Raw genomic sequence first — 6,000 nt, forward strand, 5'->3', positions numbered from 1 at the left:
ACAGTATTATACTAAAATAATAATGTCCTAATGAAAAATAGAATTATAAATATAAGATTTATGAGCTTATAAATGATTAGAAAGCTTACTTTCTTAATTATTACTGATTATTGTAAATTTAAATGTATTTCTTATTTGCATTTGGTTACATTGACAAAACAACTTCAGCCCAAGAGCCCTAGTATTTTCAGTGAAAGCATGTATCCCTTCCTCACTTCCATAAGTTTGAGATTGGGGTTTTCTCCCAGTTCTTTTAACTTCTCCACTAAAATAGAATTCACCTCTAAATTACTTTCTCACTTTAAACAAATAATATTCAGGTTCACATCTATGAAAATGGTGTGCCCCACTGGAAAAAAAAATTGGCTGAGGAGTAACAGGTGACTAGCCCTATATCAAGCCCTTGGCCAACATGTTTCAGTATGCATCACTTTTCAAATTTGTATTTCTCCTGAATTCATAATACTGAATCATTGTTTTCTTCAAGTGTTAGAGATTTAGTCCTTCTTATTTGTCTCCATGTATTATTTACCAGTGTTGTGGGCCACATACTATTCACCAGTGTTGTGGGGAAACATACTTTTTTTTTCAGACATTACCAGCTGTACTCCCTGTGGAAAATAATCTTTTTTCCTGGTTGAAGTCTTCTTTTTCATTTGAACTTTGTGAAATGTTTAGTGATAGCTATGAAGAACTTGGAAATGCTCGTAGAGAACAATTAGCAAATCAATGTAATGTGTCAGGATAGAGTATTTAGCATTGGTTCCTAATGCTGTGAAAGAGTAAAATTTACCAACATATACATATTTTACTAAATAAAATAATTCAAACCTGAATAAGTTTTCATTTTTTGTCCACTATTATAACCAAATTATTTTACTGTAATTTTTACCTATGAGTAGACTTGTGAAATGTAACAGAAAAATAGTATATATGAACACTACCAGATCCAATTTCATAAAAACCATAGTAAATATTCTCTTTAAGACTGGATATGACTAAACTTTATTAGACTTGAACTGTATTCTGGGTAATTGTCCAGTAATAGCCTTTTTTACTAAATTATACAAAGCCTTTACTTTACTTAACAGGGAACACGAACTCCCCAACCTCTAATATTATCATCATTCAAGATAATGAGCAACACAAACCATTCTATTACCAATCTAAAAGCAATAAATGTCAAAGTAAAGAAGTATGCAATACTCTAGCCTGAAAGAACAAAGGACAAAAGTAATGATAATACCTCTTTATATTTGCAGTCTATTATATCATGCATAACAAATGATGCCATAATTGTAGACAGTGTTATTTTAACAGGTTATAAGAAGAAGATAGTGGGGGAGGTGAGAGTGTTTTGATGATTGCTGTGAAAAATGCTTCAAGCGTCTTAATTTAAAATAGCCAGTAAGAGGAGGATATCATTTTTAGAATGAATTTGATTTTAGTGCTTTCAGTCATAGAAGCTGAAAATTTTAGTGTTTGATTATCTAATATCTTGTATTAGTGACTTCAAGGCAGTTGGAACACAGGACCTAATACAATATATCCCTTTCCAACTAAGTAATCGTCAGAAAAAACAGGGAGTGGATCAACAGTTTCTCAACTAGTGATTTCCAATAGTTCAATGGAAGCCCATGTTGGAAAGGTAAAGTGTATCAAGCAAACAAAACCACATTTCCCTAGTGAACACTGAACAATAAAATAAAACTGATGCTCTATCCTAAAGCAGTATAGTTCATTGTGTTTGCATCTTTGTGAGTTACACAGGTTTCAGGACTGCAGAGATAGGCCACTAACACTATAAATGAGATCTGGCTCAAGCATAGAATCCTCCCTTGACTAATATATGAAACTAGTTTTAAAAATACATTTTCTGAGTAAAAGAAACAAGAAGTTTTTGTAGTCTGCATAAATCACACAAAATATAAGGAGAGCTATGTGGCTCTGACCTATGTGAAGTTTTTCCATGTAAATTTTGCTCTTTAAATATATCCTCTAAAATGTATCCACAGACATACATCTCATTACATAGGGCTGTCGTATGGATCTTTTGTAGACTAAGTCTATGGATATTTGATGGAAATGCTCACTTTCTTTATAGACTTTGAGGGTGTTTTGTGGTATTACGCTGTTAAAATACTACTTTCATTTATAGGTTCCTGCCCTTCCTCTGGACAACATACCATCGATAATCAAGACAATAGAAATCTTAAAATTTATGACATTCTGGCATAGTTAAAATTCTTAAAGATTTTTTTTTCTTTTTGGCTCACAAGTATAACCTTTGTTATCTGCATCAATAATGAAAAGCATCCACAAACTGTTTTTCTGAACAGCAAAAGAGATATTTTTTTTGAACACATACAAATAGCTATAATTTACAAAAGAGTAATTAAATTCAGCTTATAAGTAACTGATCATAACTGGAAATCTAAGAGAATAAAAACATGTTGCTTATAAGGATTTCATTTGCTCAAATTCAAAGAGTAGAGAAAATACAATAATTATAACCCGCTGAAGCTGAATTAGTACATAGGTTCATGTCTCACAACTTGGTAAATACTCTATATATTGAGTCAGCCAATCTCTGCCTATCTTGCTCCCAAGTGTTCTGGTTCATAGGTGAGATTAATTTCACATTGTACAGCAGTCCTTTCTTTAGAAAATCATGAGTGAATAATGTGTCTTCACAGAGCTGGTATACAAATGAACAATATGAAGACTCTACTCATTCTTGTCTTGATATAGGTGATACACAGGCATACCTCAATGATAGTGCAGGTTGGTTCTGGGCAACAACAATAAAGCAAATTTTCCAATAAAGCAAGTCACATGAACTTTTTGGTTTCCCAGTGCATATAAAATTATGTTTATACTCTTAAGTGTACAGTAGCATTATATCTAAAAATAATAAACATTTCTTAATTAAAAATACTGTAGAGATAAAAGGTGCTATTGACCATATAAGCTTTCAGCAAATCATAATTTTTTGCTAGTGGAGGATCCGACCTCAATGTTGATGGCTGTTTACTAATCAGGGTGGTGGTGGCTGAAGGTTGAGGTGGCTTTTTCAATTTCTTAAGAACCCAGTGAAGTTTGCTTTACCTACTGACTTTTCCTTTCACGAAAGATTTCTTTGTCGCATATGATGTTTGATAGTGTTTTATCAACGAAATATTTCTTTCAAAATTGGAGTCAATCCTCTCAAACTCTGCCACTGCTTTATCATCTAAGTTTATGTAATGTCCTAAATCCTTTGTAGTCATTTCAACAATATTCACAGCATCCATCTCAAGAAATCACCTTTTCATTTTGCTCATTTACTAGAAGCAACTCCTTACTGTTCAGGTTTTATCATAAGATTGTAGCCATTCAGTCACATGTTTAGGCCCCACTGCTAATTCTAGTTCTCTTGCTATTTTCTCCACTGAAATTATTTCCACATCTGTCGTTACTTCCTTCACTGAAGTTGAGAGTTCCTTATAATAGGAATCAGTTTTTTAGCAACTCTTGTAAATGTTGATATTTTAACTTTCTCTCATGAAGCATGAATGTTAATGTCATCTAGAATAATTAATCCTTTTCAAAAGGTTTTCAATTTACTTTGCCCAGATCCATCAGAGGAATCACTATCTATGAAAAGCATAACCTTACAAAATGTATTTTATAAATAGTAAGATTTGAAAGCCTTATTTTTTATTTCATTTGAAAGTTTAAATTAATCTTTAACCTATGATCTGCAGAATGGATATTATGTTAGCAGGCATAAAACCAACATTAATCCCCTTGTGTATCTCCATTAGAACTCTTGGGTGACTGCTTCCTTGTTGATAATCAGTAATGTTTTAAAATATTTTTTTCTTTCTGAGTAGTAGTAGGTCTCAACAGTGATCTTAAAATATTGAGTAAACCGTGCTATACACAGATGTGTTGTCATCCAGACTTCGTTGTTCGGTTTATAAAGCACAGGAAGAGTGGATTTAGTGTAATTCATGGAAGCCCTCAGATATTCAGAATGGTAGATAAACATTGGCTTCAACTTAAAGTCACTATTAGCTCATCACAAGAAAGTCAGCCTGTCCTTTGAAGATTTGAAGCCAGGCATTTTCAATACTCCTAGATGTTTGTTTACACAAGGCAGTTTTGCTTATATTGAAAATCTGTTTAGTGTAGCCACTTTCATCAGTCATCTTAACTAGTTCTTCTGGATAACTTGCTACAGCTTCTACATTAACACTTGCTGTTCCATCTAGCACTTTAAAGTTACGGAGTCAGTTTCTTTCCTTAAACCTCATGAATCAACCTTTGTTAGAGTCCATCTTCTTCTTGTAGCTTTCTTGCCTGTCTTGGTTCTCATAGAATTGAAGAGAATTAGAACTTTGCTCTGGATTAGGCTTTGATTTATTTTTTCAAAATAAATCAAATGTTGTGGCCGGTTTGATCTTCTATCCAGATCACTAAAACTTTCTCCATATCAGCAGTAATGATGTTTTACTTTATTAATCATGTTTTTACTGGAATAGCACTTTTAATATCCTTCGAGAACATTCACAACTTGGCAAATTGTTTGACACAAGAGGCCTAGCTTTTGGCCTAACTTGGCTTTTACATGTCTTCTTCACTGAACTTAATCCTTTCTAGCTTTGGATTTAAAAAGGGAGATGTATGATTCTATCTTTCACTTGAACACTTAGAGGCCACTGTAGAGTTATTAATCAGCCTAGTTTTAATATTGTTGTGTCTCAGGGAATAGTAGGGTCTGAGGAAAGGGTGAGAGACAGAAAAAAAAAACAAAAAACAGTTGGTTAAACAGTCAGAGCACACGTAACATTTACCAGTTAAGTGTTGGCATGGTTTGTGACACTCGAAAACAGCAACAATCATAAAAACAAAGATCACTGATCACTGTAACAGATGTTGTAATAATGAAAAATTTCAATTACTAAACTTAGACACAGAGACATGAAAAGCGTACATGCTGTTGAAAAAGTGGCATTGACAGACATATTCAAGGTAAGGTTGCCATGTACCTGCAACTTGTGAAAAACACTGTATGTGCAAAGTACAATGAAGTGAAGCACAATAAAACTAGGTATACTTATATTTTAATACCTAATATATAGTATAATTTCATTATGATCAGAATATCTTAAAAGTATCTTTGCATGCATAATTCTTTTCCGATTAGATTTACTTCAAAATGCAGCTTCCTTGGGTTCTTTTACTCTTTTACTCCTTTTAAAAGAGATGTTTCTTATGAATTAACTGGAAGAAGTTTATTAGCAGTATTCATCTCTAGGCAATTACAGTATAAATTTGAGCTGATGATGTTTCCCTTTGAAGTTATCAGACCCTTATTTATTCATCTGTGGGGTCTTTCTCAGTAGGCTTGCTTTAATCTACAAGTCGTTTGAGAAATGGTCTGATAAACTGGTTCTTCTTTAAATATTGATGATTGAAATATTGATTAATATTTTAAAACTAATCTCTTAATTAACATTTTAGCAAATTTCTGGAAGTATAAAACTTTTATGACTCCATCTTCTTAGAAAACAACCTTTGTGGTAGAATTTCTGGGTACTAACTTAAAATCTGTGAGATATTATGGTTTGTACATAAGAATTTTCCTTTTTTAGGGCCCTAAAAATATGCCACACAGATGGCCTACTTATAGTATAGTTTTTTCTTTTACTGAAAAATTTTCACTTGGCTCTGAGTTCCTTAATGGCAAGAAACTGTGTCATTTACATGTTTGTATCTAGTATTTGGAACTTAATAAATACCCTGTATATTTCTCTATTAAAAAAACAAGATCAAGGAAAATCTTATTCTAAATTAATAAGGTCATTTTGCCCAGGCAATGAGTTAAATTCTGAACCAAACAACATATTTTTGGTTATAAAAATTTTGTAGTATTTAATTCAATTTTTAGGTAGGAAATTTGGATCAGAAATATTATTATAAACTAAACACTATATCTGAACTAAAACTAAACTT

This window comes from Chlorocebus sabaeus, chromosome 22 (assembly GCF_047675955.1).
Source record: "Chlorocebus sabaeus isolate Y175 chromosome 22, mChlSab1.0.hap1, whole genome shotgun sequence".
NCBI classification, from domain to species: Eukaryota; Metazoa; Chordata; class Mammalia; order Primates; family Cercopithecidae; genus Chlorocebus; species Chlorocebus sabaeus.